The sequence below is a fragment of the Petromyzon marinus genome, chromosome 19, assembly GCF_048934315.1.
Source record: "Petromyzon marinus isolate PM22_M1 ecotype Great Lakes invasive population chromosome 19, UKy_Petmar_22M1.pri1.0, whole genome shotgun sequence".
In the NCBI taxonomy this organism is placed as follows: Eukaryota; Metazoa; Chordata; class Hyperoartia; order Petromyzontiformes; family Petromyzontidae; genus Petromyzon; species Petromyzon marinus.
The window spans coordinates 5,967,793-5,993,787 of record NC_133685.1 but is presented as its reverse complement, the minus strand read 5'-3'; the positions used below and the strand labels follow the sequence as shown (position 1 = coordinate 5,993,787).

General features: G+C 50.6%; 1 protein-coding gene across 3 annotated transcripts in view; it reads right to left on the bottom strand.

Moving 5' to 3' along the window:
* LOC116943889 (calcitonin gene-related peptide type 1 receptor-like) overlaps window positions 1-25,995 on the bottom strand; it is a 158,332-nt gene that overhangs the window by 119,188 nt on the left and 13,149 nt on the right. Inside the window, exon 1 of one of the 3 annotated variants that reach the window (XM_032957214.2) lies at window positions 24,341-24,860. The exons of 1 other annotated variant lie outside the window; for it this stretch is intronic. The gene's annotated coding sequence lies outside the window, so the exon portion shown is untranslated. Of the gene's footprint in view, window positions 1-22,932; window positions 23,313-24,340; window positions 24,861-25,995 lie in introns of those variants that run through there. One more of the 3 variants, XM_032957213.2, reaches the window with a different exon arrangement.

Genomic DNA, 25,995 nt, shown 5'->3' with positions numbered 1-25,995 from the left:
TTCCAAAATAATAATAATACTGGAATGATTTAAAGCTTTCGTGACTGCAGTAATTCATATTCTCAGCTCTTTCGGTAAAGTCACGCTGAAGGAAAACAATAAAATATATGTGTATTGTTTCCCTTCAACGTGACTTTACCGAAAGAGCTAAGAATATGAATACTGGAATGATAAAAACACAGATTATTTTTGCAGATGAAATTAAACAATGGTGTGTATACGCACGTCTGTTATGTGCTTGTGCATTTGTAAAACGGTAAAAACAAAACTTCCCTAAATTTGAAAAAAATCGAAACGCGTTTTCAAATTATATTGTAAAAGAATATATACGTTTTGAGAGAAGAAGCGGCAAGCGGTTCTAAAATTACAGCAGAAAAACAAAAAAAACATAAAAAACAAGCAACACGGACCGTAGCTTTCGTTCTACATGAGGCCTCTTGCCTCCACCCCCGCTTTCTTCTCCAACACGTGGGCCTTCTCGCGCGCACGGCTCCGTACGCAAGACCTCGGTAGGCGCCGGTAACTCGAGACGGGCCGCAGCCACGCAATCGCCGTGCCGCGCGTCGGAATCCTTCGACAATCTGAGCCCTGTTTTCGCACAAAACCCTGGAAAATAGGTTTTTGGAGCGCTGCGCAAGTGTTTACAGAGATAGGACAGAAATAAATAAAACAACAACCCAAAGCCGTTCCTTTGAAAAGGTCCTGTCGCGTGCACTGATGGCGTCCAGAGGGAGATAAAACATTGTCGTCCATTCGTCGCGACAATTCTTTTTATTTATTTTTTACCACGTAAGGTCCTTTTTCAGGAGCGACCTGGCCACAAATGATAGCTCAACGAAGTGCCTTATCACGTGGAAATGTATCACGGACAAATACTCTAGATGCACGTTTCTAAATGTGGAGGTGGGGGAGGGGGGGAACCGGAGGACCTGGAAAAATATCCAGGGGACCACGGAGAGAAAGACACGCAAACTCCAAATATACAGCGGGCGTCAGGGTCGGAATGGAACCCACGACCTCCTGCATATCAGGTGAGGTAGCTAACATCTCGCCACCGCGGCACCCAAACTAAAACACCTCGCCTTCCGTGAGGCTGTTGCCAACGCAGAAGACGCATGGCAGTGCTTGAGAGAGGAATGCGGTGGTTTTCTGACCTGAAGCTTGCGCGTCGTTGTGCGGGTGGTATCCCGTGAGATTTTACCATGACAATCATAATCGTATGCAGGCAGTACGTAACATTTTGTTTTTAGTTTTTTTTTACGCGTCAATTTTATAGCACAGCGGTTACCAAACCTGTGGTGTGCGTCCTCTTGGGGGTATTTGTAGGGATGGGGGTGGGGGGGTACGCGAGACAAATCGTGTAGCGGCGATGGTCACGCGGGGCTACTGAGCAGTGCCGCTTGACGTATGCACCACATGAACGCGAAGGCTGTAGAATTATTTTATTGGATTTGCCGAAACTCTGTGCTTGATCGTTTTTTGCCTTCCAAGCACTCTGTTAGTGCTCTCGGTCTCTCACCTCGCTCACTCTCGCTTTTTCACATTTATTTCACATTTAACGATCAATGTGTTTAATGATTCGCAGCATATGCTGGTCGGGGTCCGTGGACGATTGATAGGTCAGGTGGGCAGTGCACGAGACACAAAGGGCTGGGAAGCACCGCTTGTAGGCCGAGGCGATCGTGAATACGCTATGTTTCACAGACAGGTATAGTCGGGCCAGTGGGAGACGATGGTTATCAACCCAACCCGAGCATTAATTTACGGTGTCATTTTCAAAATTTGCCACATTTGCCTCGCGACATTAACACGCGTGTCTCCGGAGACATATCCGAAATAACCTCACGCGAGTTGTAACCGTGAAGCGGCCGCGATAAAAAAAAATTCGCTTAGTTGCACCGTTAACTGCTCCCGCGGCCATTATCCAGGGTGACCGCGGGGAGTACGAACCGCAAAACACCTCCGAGGCAACGTGCGTCAAAAAAATAAAAACGCGCCGCTACCGCCGCCGCCGCCGTTAGCACCGCGCGGCTGCTGATAGACGAGCGCCGGGCTCGCTAATAATCCAACTCGGGAGAGTCGCGTGCACGCTCCGCTGATGCGGCGATGCGGTCACCGGGCTCGGCGCCCGCAGCGCGACTTCTCGAGGAAGGATTCCCTGCCTGGGTGACGAAGCAGTCCCATCCCATCCCCTCCCGGGCCGGTGGGCCGCGCGAAACCGCGGCGCGCCAGCGGAGGTTCCACGCTCCCGCGCCGCCGTGCCGATGGAGAAACGCGACGGCGGTGACGCGCTTGGGGAAATTGCTCGAGGAGCGTCCGCCAAGTCCCCCTCGCCGCCGTGCACGGGACTGGGTGGCAACGAAGTTAATTCTAATGGGGGGGGGGGGCGGTCGTTGTCCTCAGATTTCGCCACTCGTTTCCAACTTTTTCACCCCGATTGAAATACTTTCCTTTGAACTACTCGCATGGCGATGCTACGCTGGCAGTGGTGCACCAGCACAATGGTGCTTTGAAGGAGGGACATTTTTTTTTAATGTTGCCCATTTTACAAATATATATTTACGCTTTATTTTGAGGCCACACAGCATTATTGATGAATGTTTTAAATGTAAATTACTATTCATACTCTTTGGTTCTTTCGGTAAAGTGACGTAGGTATAAAAATAAAATAGATTAAATCGCGACGTTTCGGGCGCAACACAAGCGTCCGTCATCAGGTGTGATAACCACAGCAAGAAACAATTGCTGAAGTGGGCAAAAGGGCTGCCGTGACAAGAGGCTATATAGGTGAGAGAGGGGGGAGGAGCAAGGGAGGAGAGACAGAGAGGGGGTGTGGGGTAGGGGGGGGCGCTGCTAGAGGGATTAGAAGACGAGGAAGGCTAAATGCCGGGGGGGGGGGGGGGAAGTGGGCGGAGCTGGGAGTGGGAGGCTGAAGAAACTGGAGATGCGGATTTGATGGCAACACCATAAAGCAATTTTGGTTTTACCTGGTTAATAACATCCTTCCAATATTTACTATTGCACTGTGTTCTAATGCTATGATGTCGGCGTTAGAGGCGAACGCATCAAACTCCGTTGTTGTGCTGTACTCCTTTCTTCCCACGTCTATGCTCCCAGCCTTCACCAACCCAAACTCACCAGCATGGCAAAGTGTGGTAAAATAACCAACATGATCCATTTGGCGCGAAGGCCATAATCCAGCCGTGGATTTACCAATGAGCTGCACATGTACCGTGTTTCTGTGATTATATGCAAGGCATGCACATCATTACAACGACTTATGAGAGGAGCGCCACGGTGGCGAGATGTTAACTACCTTGCCTGATATACAGGAGGACATGCGTTCAATTCCGACCTTGTCGCCTGTATTTTGGGAGTTTGCGGTGTCTCTCTCTCCCCGTAGCCACTTTGGATTTTTCCTCCGGGTCCTCCGGTTTTTCCCTCCACATTTATAATCGACGTCGCGCGTTAGGAATTTGGCTGCTGCTGTAAATTTACCGGCGTTCAGCCACTTCGTTGAGGTGTCCATTCGTGGCCCAGGCCGCTTCTGAAAAAGAGCTACATAGCTCAGTGGGCCTTACCTGGTAAAATAAAAAAAAATAGTTTCTTCGTTTTAGACAGAAGCAACTCCAGAGTGGAGACTGAGAAAGAAAAGGGGGGGGGAGCAAAGCAGATGAGAGGCAGCGGAAGAGATGGAGGCCACTCCTGGACAGGATCAGCTCGGGAAAGGAAGGCGTAGAAGAGAACAGGGAGAGAGACCTTTGACCAGCAGCGGGAAATTGCAGGCTGACGACAACAACAACAACAAATCGGAGAAACGCTGCTGCGATTTGAAATATTCGCGAGTGGAGAACGTCAATGTATTTATTTATTTTTCTCTAAAAGCTGTTTTGCGCCAACTGTCGCGGCTACTGCCGGGCGTCGATGGAAATCGAGAGACGTTTCCATCAAAGGGGAAGCGACGTCTGGCTGAGTATTGGGCCAGAACCAGCGCGGATAAAGTGGCTCACTTGTACGCGGCGGAGAGGGGTGGGGGGTGGAAGAAAAAAAGTCTATAAAAAAAGATATAAAATAAAGTACGTCTTCACTCAGGGAAGCGGTGAGTATTGATCGGGTAAATCCAAAACGACAGCAGGGTCTGACCGCATTGTTCCTCGCTAATAAAAAAAACTTGAACTCTTTATCCACTGGCGTCCTTATATAAATTGTCCCTAATGCTTCTTTACCGCTCAGGCTCACAAAGAAAAAAAGATAAACCGTGTGGCCTTCACAGACTGTTGGCGCAAGTACTTTTAGCGAGCACCTTTTGAAGAACGGCACAGTACAGCAAAGGGGGTGGGGGGGCATCTTCATGCCCGGCTGCCTTTGTCTCCCTAGTGGTGATGTTTAATACACCACATCAGGTACTCATTTCAGGCTGAGTCGACCTCATTTGAGGCTGAGTCGACCTAGGGGAGGCGCAGTACCGGTTCAGATAATCATCACCGGTGTTGGCCGTGAGCGGGAATCGAACCCAGGTCGTCGGGTTCATAGCGCAGCGTGCTGACCGCTACACCACCGCTCCCCACTTCACACACACATACACACACATGTAAAAACACACATACACACACCTACACACATACACACATGTAAACACACATACATACATCTACACACACGTAAACACACACCTACACACACATACACACACCTACACACACCAAAAACACATGTAAACACACACGTAAACACACACCTAACACACACCTACACATTGTATGCACACATAAGCGCGCGAAAACGCGCGTAATTCAGCTGTAAAATCCGAGTCCTGGCAGCAACACGAAAAAATGCATAAACATGCAAAAGTTGTCAACATGATCACTTACTGTTTACAAAGGCTTTGAATTTGGCAAAAAAAATATGCAGTCCCTTAACCAAATGGAAAATATGTGAGTGATTTCCACGAGCCTTGACATTGAAAACGTGTGTGCAATGCAAAAGTCACGAGTTAACACTGCTTGCAATTATATCCTAAATCGCGATGCATCGCCTAATTTACGTGCACAAAGACGTTGTACACAGCTGCGGCCGTTAGCGAGCACCCACTGAGAGGGTCGACACGGAACCCGAGATGGTGAGGTCACACATCGGGCCAAGGTACTCATTTGAGACTGAGTTGACCAAGGGTGAAGCCCATGGTCGGCTCAGATATTCGTTGGCCCTGCGGGTGGGAATCGAACCCGGGTCGCCGGGTTCGGCAGCACGGTGCGCTGAGCCACGACACTACCACACCCCACGATGCTGCACGTGGACACACACACACACACACCCACGGGTACACGACAACGATCCACCGTACAGCCTGAACGAACTTTTGGAGCAAGTGCTGTTAGCGAGCACCTATGCAGGCGGGCATGGCACACGAATGGGATGAGTGATCAGGACCACGCCGCACCTGACACCCGTTTAAGGCCCACGCTAGCACCCACACACACACACGTGCGCAGCAAACACACAGCGTGCATGCGCGATCTCAGCACCCGAGCCGGCTCTCGTCGGGCGATGCTTGCCAGGCGCCTCTCCAGGCATTTCCAGCGAAGTGGCCGATGGGGATCATTTTTGAAAGAGGCATCGTTTCACTCATACCCCCACACCCCGCCTCCATCTGCTCCCCCTCCACCCCACACCTAAAAAAAAAACAATCTAAGAAAGTAAATTATGGAAGTAGAGGCATTCTATTAAAGCCTGGAACACAATAGGCGATAATTCGGAGTGGCGGCTCCGTGCAAGGCCCCCATTGGAAACGATGCTTGCGAATCGACGGTCCCTTTCACTTCTAGGCGTTTGTTTCCCCCACATCGCGCGGTTTTGCTTCGTACGTTTAGAGCAGCTCAATGCAAGGCCCGTTTTTTTGTATTACTCCGCTGCTGGATGAGGGCCTCTCTCACACCTGGCACGCATGGCCGCAAGAGATGATTTGACCGTACGGCACCACGCTGGTGAAGGTAGAACAGAACGACAAATTTTTGTTCTGCTGCACTGATCTCTTTTAGGGCCCCACAACGCCGATAACGGCACCTGCCCCCGGCGAATGGTGGCCATCCATCCAGGCACTAGCCAAGCTGAACCCTTGCTGAGCTTCTGAGATGCGATGGGATCGGGTGTATTTCAGGGTGATTTTGTCCCCAGGGCGTTGCTATTTTGCCCCTAATGGACAGTTCGATTCCGTCTCCCAGCGTGGCAGCTGGAACAGCTGACGAGTTTCTTAAAATCCCCTCCGCGCCTCTGCACGGCGCAGCCAGCAGTGTGAACGGGTCACTCCACGGCGAGTCGAACGGTAGGTCACGTGCGGCGGAGGGGGTAACGCGTCGGTGCCTCCCGCCCTCTTAGCACGACATCTACACTGGACAACTGTGAAAAAAAGAGCTTCATAAGCTCATCGGATTCCTCCACTCGAAATAAATACTCCGATGTTTACAAACGAAAACTCATCGCACGCACGCACGCGCATTGAGCAGACGTGCGCTGCCGTGCCGGAGAGATGGCAGACGCGCAATGCACATATCTCGTCTCCTCGGTGCAAGCCGGCGCTCTTTCTATCACCTGGGGCCAGGAGAGTGGCGTTATGTTTCGAAGCGAGAAGACGTAACGCCTCGTCTCAATGTCGCTCCTGGCGGGGGGGGGGGGTGTGTGGATGGTGGGGTGGGGGAGGAGGCAGCAGCTGTCCTCGGAAGACACAAAACATGAATGAGAACGCAATTACGGCGGCCGGCATCCTTCTATCCCTTACATTAATGAAAGAAAACGCCGGAATAAGAAAGAGATTGTTTTGAAACCCTGCAATGCTCAAGGGGAGGACTCGAGCTGTCCTCTCACCGTGCTGTCAGCTCTACGCCACGCGGCTTAATTGAATGATTTACATTTCCACGTTTTCCCACCCGCCCCCATCGCATCGTCCGTGAACTCGCAACAATGTTGCTCGCTCTCGGACGCAGTGGCTGCTGTATACCCTTAGAGAGAGAGAGAGAGGGGACTATGGACAGCAAGGGATTATGTGCAGGCAGATGCTGGCACGCTTTGTCAGTTAATGATGGATTTATCTCTGGGATAGCTTACACAAAAACGGGATAAGCTCAGCGTGGCGTCGATTAACAAATACAGATGAGAAAGTGAAAGGTAAAAAAGGTGTAGCCCCGAAATTTCTTGCTTAAGCGACTGCTGCCAGGAGGGCCTCGACTGGAGAGAGATCTGGAGAGTCACTCGAGAGGGTATTTGGCTTTTCATCTTGGAGGCTGGGAGTTACCCACACTTTTTTTCAACTACACGCAACACACATGGGTTAGGACCCACGGATTAATTTCAGCTTGGAGCTGTCCGGGGTCGAACACCAGAAAATATATCCCCCCCCTCCCCCTCCCCCTTGGAGGGTTGGAGGTGAAATAAAATATTACGTGAACAAAATCAAGGCTTGGGCGAACCCATTTGCAATATGGAAGAAGCGGGGAATCCATGAAACCGCCGCATTGAAAGATAGCACCGATAACTTCTGGGACTGCAAGTCCAATGGGTTAACGGTCACCCCACGGCAGCATCCCGACAAAAAAAGAATACATACACTTGGAAAATTGTTCAGTACCCATTGCAGTTGACACTCGTCCCAAATTGCCATCTCAGCAGAATGCACGGTCTCTGTTCTCCTATAAACCGGTAGTAGTTGCGTCCTCAAAGAACACCGCACTGCGGAAAAATTGCGTTATAATAAATAATGTAAAATGAAGGGGGCAAAGCACAGTCCGCGATAAATTGGGAGATGCGTACCCAGGGCTGAACGAAGGCTGAGGCGCGTGGGTAGCATCTAGAAGCATCCAGCAGCATCCCAACGCCTTGTGCGATGCTACGGCCGAGGCAGCCGTACAATCGCTCATAGCTACTCGCGCGACGGAGTTTCGTTCGCTCGATCGCGTCGAATCTCAATTCGCATCCGCGTTATAAAAAAATGCATTTCCTAATACATTCATCGCGTTCTATCCAATTCGCGTCACGAACACACACACAGCGTTACAGGAGGACAGATTGTGCCTGTGATTTGCTGCGATCGCTTACGTCGCACGGTTGGGCTGCGCGGCGTTAACCAAATTGTTACACCGCCGATTTCCATTTTAACATCTTTAAGCGCGTAGCCGGACGGTGACGTGAAGATACATCACGGAAACTTAGGTCTTAAAAATAAACGCCATTACACCCCCATCGCATCACGCTTGAGAACCTCTTTATGTAACCATGAGCCCAAAATCTATAAGTGCCCATAATTGTTCAGGGAGGTAATATATTCAGGCTAATGGCATCTGAAGTGCCATTAGTTTTGACAGAATCCCATTTTAAATAACAGAAGAAAAGCTCTCGATTTTGTAAAATAAAATAAAAAAAAACATGACGATGACTTAATCACTGTGAACGCACAACGATCTCGTGATCTCCCCGGATCTCAGGTCCCCAGAGGGCCTTGGTTGAGTACTTGACAATGGGAGACTACCTTAACATATAACCGGTGCTGGAGAATTAAGACTGAGAGGTGGCCAGCAGTTTAGCAGTACAGCGTTGCATTCCTGAATCCATCTTTGCAGTGCTCAGAGTGCTACTCCCTGATACGCGTAGATTTTGGTCTGTGTACTGCCTCCCGTGTGCCAAACTCTCACGAACAGATACGTCAGAACACCCAAATGCAGGACACCTCTTCAGAAAAAAAGAAGTCTTGTAATTCAATGAGGTTCGCTCGGGCAAACAAAAGGAGATTATGTATTACGATTACTCTATGTATAACATGAATTTGAGATTCACAGTGAAAATACTGCGAGCAAGTCATCTCCTCACAGATTATTAAACACGGATTGCTGTCGGAACACAGAAGGCCACGGCACGCGATGGCAAGGACGCGGTCAGCCTCGGCAGCTCTCTGGTGGCGTTTTTGGGTCATTCCCGCCACGTGTTGTTCGGCCCAACGACGTTCGTTCTGTTCCTCAAGAAGCTCCCAAGAACGTACAGCGGAACGTCGGGCATCGTGGCGGACACAACGCGTAGCGGTACAACCTGAATGGAAGAAACAAAAAAAAACCATCGGCGAATGTAGAAAGGACTTGTCACGAGTCCCAGAGGTCACGGCTTCAAGGGCTGGAAAAGAACGCCTGAAGTCAGACGTGCAGGGACACGTGTGATATTGTTTAAGGGTGGAAAATATCCATGCGGTTGGGGGGAGGGCTTGTCAGATAGCTGGAGGGGGGGGGGCGGGCATTAAAACAAATGAGAGGGCACAACCTACAACCTCTCCGCTAACCCCGTGTCTTCTCGTGCTTGGAGATACGTTTTGAGATGGAATGGTGGAAGACACAAAGACGATCTTTTTCCACGGGCACATCCGGCCCAAATCACTGTGGCTTGTTGGTCAGCTGAGCCGGAAACCAAACTGTGATATACGCTGGCGTCACAAGACGTCTCAACGTGGCTCGTGGGGGTGGTGGTGGGTGGGTGGGGTGGGTGGGGGGGTGCAGAGGTCAACGTGCGATTTCAGCCAGGAGATCGTGAGGACACGACCTCCACGGCGTCATCCACACGCGCCGCCTTCACCAGTTCATTGCGTGAGACGTCAGTGGCAGTACTCGACTTCTGCCGCTGAAAAACGACCGGGCACTGAACAACTGGGCACTGAAAGACGACCAGGCACCTCCTGAGCCGTGCCGGGCTGGTTCGGCAGTAGAAAAAAAAGAGGTTTAAGAGACACTGTTTAGTCGCTGCTGCCTGAGACCCCACAAAGCCACAACTGAGAGCAACAAACAAACGCAGCGCTGGCCCACCGATTTATCAAACGCGCTACTGCACAGACCTTCAAAACGCTCCACGTTTCCCTACAAAAATAGTGGAAAATGCATCCATTTATTTCCCAGCTCCCAGATTGTTTTCCTGCAAGTGACAGCGATTCGCCTTCGATGTACGGGCGCGGTGGCCGTCTGATGTGCCAAAAGAGCCGTGTAAACAAGGCGCCCGGAGTCGGGGCACACACACGCCGGAGCACGCTGCTTCAGCAAAAATAAACCGTGCCGACTTTTCACGCATTCCGTTCCATCGGCCACGCCGTCACCCTCCTCCTGCACTCCTGTCGGCAGCAGCCACAGACGGGCCCATTAACAGGAGACACGAGACTTCGTTCGGATATTGTGGGGGGGGGGGGGGGGGGAGGCAGTTTCGGATTATCCTCGTAGAAAAAGTAGCTACATATGTTGTTACGGGCCCCGCACTTTCAAGGGCCCCGCGCTAAATGCTTTCAAGATATCAATTGCGGTGCAGTGATTCTGCACTTGCTCTATTACTATAGTACTATACTGCCTTCAACTTTGATGAACGACTGGGTGTTTAACGTTAGCGATTTGTCGTATTATCTAGCTGTATAGCAATTGAAAAAATACAATAACTTTACTATGCAAGTTAAACATTTGTGTTTTAATATATTTTTTATGGCCCCGTTATAACATATGCTACAGGCCCCGCACTAGCTTCATCTGGCAATGGGGGAAGGCAGCATCTTCCGAATCAAGGCGAGTGCGGCGTGTGCCCGGAGAGGAGCACTCGTAACCCTGTGCGCACGAGGAAAGAGGTGAGACACTCCCGGTGGTGAGATGTTAACAACCTTGCCTGGTATACAGGAATCCGTGGGTTCAATCCCGACCCCTAACGCCTGCTGTATATTTGGAGTTTGCATGTCTCTCTCTATTTCCGTAGTCGTGGGGACTTTTCTCCGGGTCCTCCGGTCCTTCCTTCCACGTTTAGAATCAACATCACGCCTTTAGAGTATTTGGCTGCGATACATTTCCACGTGATGAGAAGCCACTTTCGTTGAGCTATCATTTGTGATAGCCAAGTCGATTCTGAAAAAGACCTATGTGGCTCAAGTGGGCCTTACCTGGTAAAATAAAATTAAAAAAAATAGTTTAGTTTAATGTCAGCATTTCTGTGTCATTTCCAAGGTTCATCCTCGACGAGGCAGCCGAGCAGTCAGAGAGGGGAGCCGGCGGTGTTTATGAACAGCTTGTGAGTAAACTGGATTCTTAAGTGCGGCGAGCTGATGGACTAGCGGCCTGGTCTACTAATGGCCGCACGTAATATAGAAACCCCCCATAACATTCAGTGTTTCTTGGGGTTCCACTTAATTTGGATAAATGTCAGCTCTGAGAATCAAAGCAAAATTTCCACCGAGCAATTGTGATGTACCAATTTATTATTAATTTATACTGATGGTTGGACCGAGGCGTCCTAACCGTTACACCAAAAGAATCTGAATAAAATTGGGATTTTTTTTGTTTTGTTTAAATCCTTACATGTGGCTAAAATGAGATGTCGCTCGTGGCGTAATATTACAACATCCAATGGAGCTGAAACTCAGCCAGTGGTGTCACTGCTAACATGCCCCCCTGTCGCGTGGTCCCTTAGCAAATGTCCCATATTAAGGCAGGTGCGGCGTTGGCCTTTAAGTGCCGTTTTAATTTCAAGAAGACAAGTGAGCTAATCCGGGTTTTTTTTCTTTCAACCGCGCTGCTGTTCTGAACAACGGCCTGGCTCTCGATGGCGTGATTAAATGTGCGATTGGCAGGCGGTGGAGTCGGACGAACGTCCACTCTTAGGCACGGCGAACTGGCTCCATCATGCGAACTCTGCTCATCCTCGCAGCAGCAGCAGCAGCAGCAGGTTTTGCTTGCTCGCCATCGAGCAAAGTTGGTGGTCACCGCATCACGCGGCGCTTTCAGATGCGCTTTTGCAGCCGTCTGGAACGCTCTTCCTTCCGATATTAGGAAGGCACTGGAAGCTATGCACTTTTAAATAATCTGGATTGAAAACTCATTTCTTTAGAACTGATCTTTGCGTTCAGTTGGTTGTCCTCCCCCCACGCACCTCCGATTCGCGCGGTAGGCGACGTACGGTGCGATAGAAGTTCAACGTAATACATACACACACACACACTCGCTCAACTCTTACAAGGAGCCCAACACTGAGAACGCTGCCTCAGTGGATGAATCGAGTAGACGGGATAGAAACGCGTGCCACGGCCAACCGTCCACTTCCCCTATACGGGATTATTTACACGAAAAGGTCACTCTTGCAAATGAGGCTTATCCTGGTGTATTGAATTCTCACCTGGTTAAAGAAAATAAATTTGAAACTTGAACTATTCATGGTGGTGATTGACGATTGAATAATGATGACGATTAATTATTTAGTTCGATCAATATGATGAGTATAATGAGAGGATGATGATAATCTTGATGATTGATTGATGATGTATTGATGAGAATCGTGATGATTGGTTGAATGATGATTTATAACGATGAATAAAAATTTGGGATGATAATTTATGATGATGATGACTTAATGAGTATGACGATGATTAATTGATGGTGACAATATTATTTACTGATAGTTATTAGCGATTGTATGCTTCGTGTTGAGTCATTCTATGAGTCCTAACAATGTTGCTTATTATTTATTAACGTTTATGATGCAGAATCCAGAAGTGAAAAAAAAAATGTCACCGTTGTTGGGAGCCATACGATGTGAAAAAAATTAGTAAACACGATTCCGTGAGCGATGTCACCATCCTGCTGCGCTAAACATACTCATAATCCCTCCTATTCATGCACATTTTTAAAAGGGACACCTTTTAATATGTGAATAGCAGGCTGATATATTTTACACGCACGCCGTATTTATGATGCATTTTAGCGATATGAGAAGCACGTTAGAAGGCAGGATGTAGTAGTAGTAGCAGTAAAAAAGCAATATGGTAAGTGATGTTCTCGATTCACAATGTTCATATCTATGGGACCCTTTCCCAGTGGCATAGCAATCGAGTGTGCAGCCATTCCAATGGCACCAAGCGCCCACCCGGCAGGAAGAGCCCTCGCATCTTGGCTACGAAGATGGAAGGGGGGGGGGGGGGAGTGCCCATTTAAAAATTACTTGCCCCAGTGCCCTTGCCAAACCACGTTATACACGCCGCTGGTTCAAGCACCGGTCCACGATAGAAAGAAAAAAATAATAAAGTGAATAAATATATCACGACGTTTCGTTCGCAACACAATCGAAATGTCGTGATATTTGTATTCACTGTACTTTTATTGTATTTTTTTCTATCTACGTAACATCACCGAAAGAACCAGAGAATAGAATATGAATTCCTGCAGTCACGAAAGTTTCAAGTCAAAATTTGGATGCTATTGATTAGTGCTGCTTGTTGCTGGCCGCTCGACACGTCGGGCGTTTGGGGGCTCGTGTTCAGCAGTGGCGTTAAATAAACATACAACCCAGTGGTGAAACACTGGTGGCCACTTATGAAGCAGTGGCCGCCCGTCTGGAAAACGTTAGGGCAGCTGAGGCGGTTGCCGCACACGGTTCCATTAACACAAAGCGTTTGTTTTCACGGAACCTAAATTAAAAAGCAATTCAAGCCCTTAACATCAATGCACCCAACTGCGCAATAATGTCAGCCCGAGGCTCTCTCTCTCTGTGGACTCTTTGCCCACTAGTGCACTTCACTGCCTTGCAGTTGAGCGGATGATGTACTCTTGACTCAGGTGCCACAGCACACACTCACACGCTGTTCTAATCCAAGCTCAATATGGGATGAGTTTCAGGGGTTCATTTTTTCTTCTTCCGATTTCAGATTTTCAAATAAAGACAAAGCTCTCCCGAGTAGTCTCCATGGGCTTGTTGGGGCAAGTGCCCTAAGCGAGCAGCAACTATGACAAGCTGACACGGCTCACCACTCACGCAGGTGGTGCGATTGTCACCGCACACGACCGCCTTTGTTTCTCCCAAGTGCCGACGTCTACACATCGCACCTGAAAATAATTAGTTTTTTTTTTAAGTCTGAGTCGACCTCGGACCGCTTCTGACGATAAATCGAACCGAGGCCGCCGGGTTTCTTAGTGCAGTGCGCTAACCGCTGCACCCACCGCTCGCAATCTTTCGCACGCACGCACGCACACACACTCACTCATAACAGACGCCACGAAATAATGATCACAACCATTCGCCGTGTTAAACGCCGACACGGACGTCGATAGCGATTAAAACAACAACAACAAAACATCAGCAGGAAAATTGCGGTCGCTGTTCGCTGTAGAGGTGCGATTTTCGTGTTCTGCCTCGAGCACAATGCGGCACGTGTGTGCTACTCCGCTCGTTGCTGACGGTCATACGAGTCGGTCAACCTCGGACGACTCGGCCTCAAATGAGGACCCGTTGCGGTGTTGTAAACGTCGACCACTCGGGAGACAAAGGTGGCCGGGCGTGGTGTTGGCCACCCACCCGCTTTGTGTGCCGTGCCGGCCTTCATTAAGTGCTACTTCATATTCTTAGCTCTTTCGGTAAAGTCACGTTGAAGGGAAACAATGAAATAATAAAATATATATCAAACAATACAAAAAATTCTCACGACGTTTCGACCACAACACAAACGGTCGTCATCAGGTGTGAAATATGGTAAGTTATGTTGGTTTTTTCACACCTGATGACGACCGTTTGTGTCATGGTCGAAACGTCGTGATAATTTTTGTTGTTGTTTCATATATATTTTATTATTTTATTGTTTCCCTTCAACGTGACTTTACCAAAAGAGCTAAGAATATTAATTACTGCAGTCACGAAAGCTTTAAATCAAAATTTAAGTGCTACTTGCTAACCGCACTTGTCCCGGCAGTCTGTTGAGGCTACACGGGGGATCTTTGCTGCCTTTGTTGTAGTGGTGTGCATCTGCAATTCATCTCGACCATCTGGGCACCTGGGTCTGTTCCCGTGGCCTGTTGTCAGCGAGCCATTCGACACATCACGTGGCCTCAAAGTGGACCTTGCCTTGCACAGGCGCCGTGGAGACGTCAACGCAACTTAGTGGCGAATGTCGGCTGTTGTTGTTGTTGCTGCTGCTGCTGTGGTGTCAACAGGGAGACTCATCCGACTGACTTCACACCCGTGCAGTGGCGTAGTGATGACATTATCAGCTCAGGAGGTGCAGACATCGGCCAGGTAGGGGCCGTAATAGTTGATTTGTCTCGAATTGTCGCACCTAGGCTATATATATAGTGGCTCCACTTGCCTGATCACATCATGCACATATTCTTTGGGTCTGTCGGTAAAGTCACGTAGATAGATTCAAAGAAAATAACAAGAAAATACCATTCCTGCAGTCGCGAAAGCTTTCAGCTCAAGAGTCATTCACATACCTTTTTTTTGCTCTTTGACTCCGTTGTTGAAAAGATATCTCACAGTGGTTGTCAATGCGGGGTTCCCAACTCGTATCTTTGGCCACCAGGGTGGTGGTGGGGGGGGGGGGGGCAAGGCACCCCCCTTGCTCCCCCACCCCCCCCACGCTCGTTACGCCACTGCGCCCGCGTCGGTCGTCAGCGCCTAGAGGCGGTTCAGTTCAGCATTGCAGGGGACCCGTGGCTGATGCTGCTGCTGCTGCTGTCGCCTCTTGCTCATTAGAAAAGGGGCAACAGCAGCTCTTCTCTGATACCGTATTTTCCGGATTATAAGACGCACCCCCCCCCCCCACCCCGGGCAAAACAACCTCCCTACCTCCTTGGTGGTGCCGGGCGGTAACGCTGTGGTGAGCAGCGCCACGAGGGGAAGACCAATTGTCGATTGGCCATTCCCCTCGTTGCATTTGTTTGCCACCACGGCGGCCAAAGGGGGCTCTGGACGGGTGCGAGGGGCTGGTAACCCCTCCACCTGTAACTCAAGTAACCCCCCCCCACCGCCCCACCACTTCGTCCTGCGTTTTAAAGTAACATTTGCAGGTGCGTCTTGTAATCCGGTTGGTTTGTGACTTTATTCACAGCGTGGTGCAAGGTGTAATTCGGATTGCGTCTTGCAGTACTTTCCTTGAGTATCTCATTATCCAGCCTACTTCTCTGGCCTCTCTATTTACGTGCTATGAAAAAGCGACATAGCCTGAAACTTCACCTTTTACATACATCGGGATAACGCAGGATGCGCTGATTTGTTTTTGTTAGTTTCTTTGAGCATCTAATACTCGGCAGAATGCGGTCATTAAATAGGCTCTCGGATGCATCTCTGTGATGCAGGACCTTTGCCTTTCACGAGACCGGCCCTCGAACACACGGCCAGTGCACAACTCTACGATGGTTAATTTGACATTTATCCTTCCCCATAATGGCAGGTCATCCGCATAAGTATAATTTGCGATACAATGTCGGAGAGGCGAGGTGAATATGTATACATTCAACCACTGTATTACCTCCATTTCGCAAAGGGAGATTGTATTTGCGCACACAGCTTACGAGCACTATTATGACATTTCTCCTTTCCCCATAATGACAGGTCACCCTTGAGTACAATTTGCAGTATAACGTGGGAGAGGCTAATTAAATCAACACATTCAACCATTGTATTGACTCCAATTCGCAAGGGGGGGGGGGGGTTGTATTTGCGCACACGGCTGACGAGCATTATGATACGGGATGTTTGTCATTGCTTTAAACGCAAAGGTAGAAGCGCAGCCCTGCGACTGTTCTCTCACACCACAATTGACGGAAGGGCCTCCGCTAGAGAGACCCTCCATATCAGTTCTCTTTATTGCAAGGCCCCGCGGGGGCCACTGGCTGCCCCTGGTGGCCTTTAGTGCGACTCCCTCAGGTGCGGACCCCCCCCCCCCCAACAATTCACACAGAGTGAAAACACCACCCATCATCATCATCACCATCGTGCCGCTGTCAAACCCCCAATGGTTTCAAATGTGTGGCGGCCCTCGCACCGATGATGTCTTATCGGCGAAAATGCCCCCTCCATCTGAAAGACTAGGGAAGAACGCTGCTCCGTTGGTTATTTTCGCCTATTCTCTTTCACGCCGTGGACAAGCGTTTTGTAAGAGGTCGGAATATCCATATTTTACCGCACCACACACGGAAGGGGAGAGGGGGGGGGGTTCACGAATCTTCTTTCAACTGCCAGAGCGAGAGATCGAACCGGCGAAACTCCGGATTTGCAGGTCTTGTCGACGAACCATCGCACCAACGGGAGCACAACACACCATCCATTATTGAAGAATTACAGACAGCAGTTTGAATGAACCAAGTATACGCGTAGGCTGATCCTGCTGTGCACACACACATACACACTCGCGCACACGCGCACACGCGCGTGCAAGCGTGGAAAGATGTCATCACGTGACTCCACGCGCGACACAGAGTGCCGGCCGGTAGCGCAACGAGCGTAGGGGGGCATGGAGTGCCTTGCCCCGCCAACCCTCCCCCCCCCATGGTGGTCAAAGCTACCAGTTGGGGCCCTCTTGACAACCGCCACGAGATGTGTTTGAAACAACAGCGTAAAACAACGAATTTTTTTTTTAACGCGGTTTCAAATTAGTTTATTTAATGAAAATACTTACATTGATGTTCTTTTAATTTTGATTAGAGCAATATTGGGAGCCCCACGTGACCGATTGGCGCACGCCCTGAGCTGACGGTGCAGTTACTGCGCCACTGATTGAGATGTAAGAGTCTCCAGGTGTATTTTGAGCGTGGTTGTCGATTCTGCTACGGGCTGTTGCAGATCACTCGATCTTTTCTGCGCTTTTTTTTTGGGGGGGGGGGGGACAAACACTTCATCTTTAGTGCCGACAGTCAATCACGCAGTTCAAAACACATGCACGGCATAATTACGGCTCTTTAATAAATGTACGATAGCCGACCATTAGGGAATCCTTTACATACCTAGACTCAATGGACTGTTTGGGGCAAGTGCTGTTTGCGAGCGCCTATGAAGGCCGGAACGGCACACGCGGGGCTGGTGTTGCTTGCGCTACGACCGGCCGTCTTTGTCTCTCCATTGCTGATGTTTACACGTCGCACCAGGTTCTCATTTTAACGCTGAGTCGACCTAGAAGATTTCCAGGACCGATTCAGATAATCGCCACTGGCGTTGGCCGTGAGCGGAAATGGAACATACATCTGCCATCCTCACCGATGATCAGCATGTTCATAGTGATGCTGAGGATAATGGTGAATGTGTAGGGTTTAGTCATTCGCGCTTTACAGATCGCTATTAATGAAGCGGTATGTTTTAAGCAAGAAAACTCTGGACTGGTTTCGACCTTCTGGGTCTCATCAGCAGAATCTGGCTTTTTCGAAATATTTTTTTTGCTGGATACCCTGATGTTGTTTGTGGCAAGAACACCAACCATTATAAAAGCGGAATCAGTTAAAACAAAGTGACCCATTTATAGACACCCTAATAAATAAGGATAAATTACAGTACTGTATATATAGAGAGAAAACACATCTTATTTCAAAGCCTCCTCTCTACACGAGTCCCACCATCTATTCAATCGCTTAACTCTCTCCTCTGTAAGATGTGATCCCATGGCTTTCACAAGCACAGTATCCAAATAGGTTGCCGAGAAAAGCATATCATGCGTCCACTAGAAATCGGTGGGGTATCTTCAAATGGATCGCACTCAGCACAACAACAACACACAAACGCATTTTGGTCTTTAGGTCGCCTGGCTATAAAATCTGAAACGGTCAAACAACGTTTTCAATAATAAACCCCCACCACCACCACACAATCTCTTCGGGTTATCTACAACCGTGCATTAGCACATGTAGTCGTCTATATAGACAGTATATAAACACCCAATGATAGTGATGCGAACCCGACAACCAGAGTCCGATTCAGTGGCGAGTGATGGCCTCAACCAACTCCCCTTCCCCCTCCCCTTCCGTTTATTGTTGTTAACGCGCGTGGTGAAGTATGGTCACAAACAAACAATAAAACAATCCACGTGACTGCCACAGGCATGCAAAAGGTGTGTTTACTACTCCTGCTGCTACTACGACAGCAGTGTGTTCGACTTGGTAGGCGTACATTTGGAACCCCGTGTCAAAAAAAAAACACGGTTCGTTTGTATTGTAAGGCTGCTGTGGACGGGGAAGCTCCACCAGACGCCACGCCGTTTGTTGAGTTCGCAAACCCCCGTCCCCCCCATCGCAATCGCGTTATTTATAATGAATCCTCCACCGAACAAGTATCTGAGACGGTAACGCATCCCACAGGCGCGCCCAGCTGTGCCCTGGAAGATGTAAAAAAAGAAACAAAATAGATCCTCGTGCCCGCGACATTGCTTACAAAAAGGACAGACTAAAGAAGAGGTCGACGACGATACAAAAAAAACATCTTGCGGGGAACTTCCGCGAATTTCTTATTGCTTATCAAAAAGCACGCACGGCCGCTTCTGTTGATTCACAGGAGCCGTTATCTCCATCCCAGGCCGCACGCGGACCGTGTAAATCCACCTCGCCCTCACCACCCGCCTGGCCAAGAGCGAGCGGGCCGGTAGTTCCTGCTTGAGTGTGAAATTAGAACGAGGGAAGGGGGGGGGGGGGGATGAAGGGAAAAAAAACAACGTTTGGAAACGCCGGCGATTAAAAGAACTGGACGCGAGGGAGACGGAGCGATGGATTTGGAATGAAAATAGTGGAGGGGCTTTGTTTTCTTTGCCGTGTGCCTTAGGTTGGTTGGATCACTAAAATGACATCGCAGGATCGTCCAGGGTATCGGCGGCTTTTTGAGAGGGCCTTCATCCAGCAGTGGATTGACCCCCTGGCTGATGATTACTACTCTATGTGGGGATATATATTTATTGGATCCATCTGTGCGGAGCTTCCAAAGTTATCCTCGAATGCGCGCTGGAATTTCTCCGGGCACTGCTCATTTTGTGGCGCTGTGGCCAACACGTGCCAATTGTAGCAGGACCCTCCTTAGAAAGCTCTTGAGACTCCAGTTTCGTGAATAAACGCAGGTCATCATTGGTATGCCGTATTGAAACCCCCCCCCCCCCCGTATAACATTGAATAGACTGTTGGGGCAAGTGCTTAGAGTGGGCATCTATCAAGGGCGGCACGAAGTGGCGTGGCTTGCAACACGCTCTCTCTCTCCCCGCAGCACTGATGTTTACACGCCGTTCAAGGCATACTCATTTAAGGCTGAGCTAACCCAGGGGCAAAGCTCAGTTAGTGAGCACCTATTAAGGCCATCGCGACGCAACGAGTAAGGTAGCGTGGCCAGCCACACGCACGGCCGCATTTGTGTCCCCAGCGTTGGCGTTGACACACCGCCCCAGGTAGAGTACTCACTTTGAGGCTGAGTTGACCTCGGGGAGGCCCCCCCCCCCCACCCCCCCACATAGACACACACGTGACGCGCAAATCCACTGTTACGCGCGGAGCTCTTGAGCAGATGGTTTGCATCGGCTCGTCGCTCTAAACGTATATAAACAAATGGCCAATGTGGTGTTAGTTAATTGATTCTAGTGCGACGACACCGAACCGCGTTGACCAGCGTGGTGAAGTATGGCGCAAGAAAACCCTCCACGACCCAGAACGGCATGGCGATCGAGGTCTTCATCCAGCAGTGGATTGACTGAAAGAGCTGCACGCATTCTCGGGGTATATCCGCTCCAATCGCTCCCGCTATTCTCACTCCGAGCTCCCGTTCAATCTTGGCTTTATATTCACGGAACATTCATCACGGCACGGGACTTAGGGCTACTAACGGGCAGCGAACTCTAAGGCATTCGATCGCATGCAATTAACATCACGAGATGCCTCGCACAGTCTACCGCAAGCGTTCTGGTAGACACGGCAATGACGCGGTCGCAGACAGAGGGGAGCACATTTGGATTGGAGGACATACATAGCAGGGGTAAATGACATCATTCAAAATGTAAAGAACAGCGAGTGTGGCTTGGGCACGACGTGCCGCTCTAAGGTATGATGATTGTGATGATGATGATGATAACGGATGGGCGAGAGTAATAATGGAATGGCAGCCAAGGGATGGAACGCGTCAACGAGAGGACGTCAACGAAGGAGATGGATATCGATGTACGGATGAATGGATATCGATGGGTGTCGCTTTAAATCACGTCTACGTGCAGGCGATCGGTGGATTATATCATTCACGCGGCAGGATCGCGAGAGGCGGCGGCGGCGTGCGACTCGGGGACCCGAATGTCACTCGGGGAACGAAACTCGCGCCGCCGGCTTCGCGGTCGAAGCGGCGGGCGCGCTAACCGCCGCGCCACCGCTCCATGCAGAGAAGTGCATAACATGACAATAATAGTATGAATAATTGAAACAAACACGTGATATATTATTCATGTCACCGCTCCCGAGGAAAGACGCACGGCGTCTCCAGACGGATACTATGACGTTCCCGTCTTCGTGTTCTCGGTGGTATCCTTGCCAATGAACGCGTGCACGCGTACTCTCGCTTTAAAGAAACTAAACTAAAACATGCCGCGCGCCCTGTGCTTTGCAAGGATAAAGAATGCCCGTCGGCCTCATTATTTCGACGACAGATTATGTTAAGCATCCAACGCTTCGTGCACAATCGCGCTGGATTCACGCGGACACGGGGGTGGGGGGGGGGGGGACAGAGGCACAACACAAGCTAGCGCAGAGAGTGACACAGCGAGTAACACAGCGAGTAACACAGCGAGTGACACAAAGACTCAGGTCCTACATTATATCCTTAGCAGACTGTTGGGGTCAAGTGCTGTTTGCGAGCACATTTGAAGGCCGGAACGGTACATGAGCGGGTGGGTGACCAAGCAACCACGCCCGACCGCCTTTGTCTCCTCAGTGGCGATGTTTACACACCGCACCAGGTACTCATTTGAGGCGAAGGTGTCTTGGGGGAGGCCCAAGACCGGTTTAGATAATCGTCACCGGTGTTGGCCGTGAGCGGGAATCGAACCAGGAAACCAGGTTCATAGCGCAACGCGCTTACCGCTACACCACCGCTCCACGCAACAGACAAAGACGAAGATCCCCCTATAGCCTTGACAGACCGTTGGGGCAAGTGCTGTTATCGAGTACCTATGAAGGCCGGCACGGTACACGAAGGGGTGGGTGGCCAGCACCACGCCCGGCCGCCTTTGTCTCCCCAGTAGCGATGTTTACACATCGCACCAGGTACTCATTTGAAGCTGAGTCGACCTAGGGGGAGGCCGCGGACCGGTTCAGATAATCGTCACTCGGGTCGCCGGGTTTGGAGCACAGCGTAGCGCGCTAAACGCTACACGTCCGCTCCCCAGAGCGACACGCACACGCGTACACACTTTAGCACAGAAAGACAGAGGGACACACACAAGCGAGCACAATGAGAGACAGACAGACAGACACGCGCATAGACAAACGCGTGCGCTTAGACACAGAGAGAGAGAGAGAGAGACGCGTGCGCTCAGAGAGAGACAGTGACACGCACCCAGCTACACGCGCACAGGCACACACAGAGAGAGACAGTGACATGCACCCAGCTACGCCCGCACGGGCACACAGAGAGAGACAGTGACATGCACCCAGCTACACGCGCACGGGCACACACAGAGAGACACTTATACGTAGAGAGATGCGAGCGCGCGCATGTAGAGAGCAAGAGAGAGAGAAGGGAGATCGCGAGATACATGTGTACAGAGATAGATCGAGAGGCACAGAGAGACACACAGAGGGACAGCGAGATCAACGCCCAGAGAGAGACACACACGTGCACAGACACACATGCACACATAATCACGAAGGGAGACACACACACACCCGCGCGCAAAGATAGAGACACCCATCCAAAAACGAGTACACAGAGAGACACAAGCACGCGCACAGAGAGACGCAGAGAGAGAGCGAGACGTGCGCACAGAGACAGACAGACACACACGCAGAGCGAGAGAGACAGATACACACACGCACAAAGAGACGAGACAGAGTGAGACAAGCAGATACATACGTGCACAGAGACACACGCACGCACAGAGAGACGCACACGCTACCCTCCTTACGCCGGCTGGCTGTATGAATGCGAGCGCTACCACGATTCAGCTTTACTCACCGCAGCGCGCGCAGATCCGATCCTTGGCCATCCATCCCCTTCCTCACGCGTAAATCCAGAGCCGGGACTCCAAATCGGCTTTACGCAGATACGGACGACGGCGCCGCGCAGCACGAACTATGACCCCCCCCCACCACCAACCCACCAACCGCACACGTACACACACACACACGTGTATGTACGTACGTGTGTGTGTGTGTGCGTGCCGGTAGAGAAATGTTCTCACGATATATTTAGTGTCCGATGCGCGGACACATCTGACAGTCAACCCGCAGGAGGATGTCCGTGCGCATTTTGACAGCGGCAGCGGCGGTGGTAGCAGCGGTGGCTCCGGGTGGGTCTCGTGTCGCCGCGATCTGCGGACGGGGCTGGAGGGGTTTGGCTTTAGGGGAGGGTGGAGGGGGGGGGGTGGTAGGGGGGGGGTTGGAGCTGGGATTGTGGCAATGGTCTCGGCTAAGGATGGCGTGGCCGGTAGGAGAGCCAGCGAGAGCCAGAGAGAGAGAGAGCGAGCGAGCGAGAGAGCGTGGGGGCACGTAGCTTACGCTCCGCGCACAATAGCGGACGGCGTTGGGCACATCCACTTAACACTCGTTCGCGAATTTATACGCGGCCTGGAAACGAGGGAATGTGTGCGCATTAAATGCATGGGACTGCGTGCGCGCGCGCGCGCGCGTCTATAGCGGTCAGCGCGCTGCGCTACGAACCCGGGGAGCCAAGTTCGATTCCCGCTCACGGCCACCACCAATGATGGCGAGTATCTGAACCGGTCCTGGGCCTCTCCTAGGTCGTCTCAGCTTCAAATGAGTACCTGGTGCGCTACGTAAACATCGCCACTGGGGAGACAAAGGCGGCCAGGCTTGCTTGCTGGCCACCCGCCTCCTCGTGTACCGTGCCGGCCTTTATAGGTGCTCGCTAACAGTCCTTGCCCCAACAGTCTATTACAGGCTATACGGGGGATCTTTGTCTGTGTCTCTGTGGCGTGTGCCCCACCTCTCAGTCTCTCCCTTTTCCCTCGCATCAATGCGCAACAAACAAGCCGTCGCTTCGCCCCCACGACCACCATCCCTTCACCTCTCGGCCCCTCTGATCAACACGCGCGCACGTTCGTTCGGCAAGTGGCTGTAGAGACGGCATCATGGGCTGACTGTCGCGGGACGAAGAAGACTGCTGTGGGTTAGCGGTAGGATTTTTGAAGAGGAAGCTATACAGAGGAGGATCACAGGGGTGATATTCAGTGAGCAATTTCATCCGGAGAAGTCCAGAACACTGTTCCAGGATTTATTTTGAACCCTGCCACATCCATATTGCGATATTCTGTCCCGTCTAATATTAATAAATCTGTTCGTCGGGATGACAGGAATGTTGAGCACAACATAACATAAAATTAGCACGGATAGGATTACCGTACCGTGGGTTCTCCAGTGGGAGTGCTTGCGCCGATGATCGCTGCTCTAAGCCAGCCGAGAAGCGTTCCGGAAAATATAAAGTGAGAAAATACTCCCTGGCTATACGCCGCTCGAAGGGATGGTGGCCGATGATGATGATATATATAATAACGGACTGCCAGCAGCCCTGGGTGTAACGTTTCCGAGAATGCGTGCACCGGGAGAAACGGAGCGATATGATGAAATCAGTTAGCGTGCAGGTGCCAAGGGGAATGGCTTCCTGGCATACTCTCTGTTGATCTGTGTGCCTGTGTGTGTTTCTCTCTCTGTGTGTCTCTGTGTTATCTCTCTCTCTCTTCTTATGTGTCTGTCTGTGTGTCTCCGTGTCTGTGTTTTGTCTCTCTCTCAAATTTCGCAATCTTTGGAAGAACGTCAATCAACCAGGTAGGGTGTTGACTGTTATGTTTGCCGACTCTCTGTGTTGTATTGCATTGTATTTCTAAGTTTACTAGGCTTGTTTTCTCTTTCATTTGTACCCGATGATGATTGCTTGTGTTGCAATCGAAAAGTTGTATGCTATTATTTAATTATTCTTTTCTTTCTACGTAACTTTACCGAACGAACCAAAGAGTCATTCCAGCAGTCACGAAAGCTCCAAATCAAGTTTTTACCTAGCATACGTTGTGAAAAATGGAGGCGGTTTTGAGAAGGCCCTCACCTAGCAGTGCATTGGCCATGGCTGATCTCGATGTGTTTGGCGGCAGAGTTTGAAGTTTATGCATGTAGAACTTCCTTCGCACCGTACGGAGCTGTAGCTGTCGAGATGGCACACGGGTGATTAGCCGTGCCACATCGCGCTGCGCGAGTGCTGGAGAAGAGCGAGGAGAGAGCCAGAGGCTCGAGCCACTGGGACGAAGCGATAGCGGTCGTGTTGGCAGTGGCTCCATCAAAGCGACAGTCATCGGGGAAGTAGGCGCGGTGTGTGTCTGTGTGTGTCTCCATCCCTAGACACACTGGGAGCGGTGGTGTAGCGGTTAGTGCACTACGAACCTGGCGACCCGGTGTTCGATTCCCGCTCGCGGCCAACACCGGCGACGATTATCTGAACCGGTCCTGGACCACCCCTAGCTAGGTCGACTCAGCCTCAAATGTGTACCTGGTGCAGTGTATAAACATCGCCACTAGGCCTTCATCCAGGTGCTCGCTAACAGCACCTGCCCCAACAGTCTAATGTTACAGGCTACACGGGTGATCTTCATCCCTGGCCGCAACGCGTGCAACGCACGGGGCTGTCCCATCGCTGCGTACCCCCCCCTCCCGCCGTTCTCTCTCTCTCTTTTTTACGATCAGAGGAGACAAGAAGATGCTCGGTGTAGGCGGCACTTTGCTCCGTTCATCATTTCGGGTTTTTTTGTTTTTTTATGCTTTGCTTTATGTAACCCCCCCCCCCCTTTTAAATGAAAGACCCAACACATTTTTTTTGCTCTCCTTACCCCTTCCCTCTCTCTCTACCCCCCTCTCTGCCCCCTCTCTCTCTGCCCCCTCTCTTCCTACTCCATTTGGCTCTCTCTCGCTCTCTCACGTCGTCTCTCTCTCACGTCGTCTCTCGCTCTCTCTCACGTCTCCCTCTCTCACGTCTCTCTCTCACGTCGTCTCTCTCTCTCTCTCTCACGTCGTC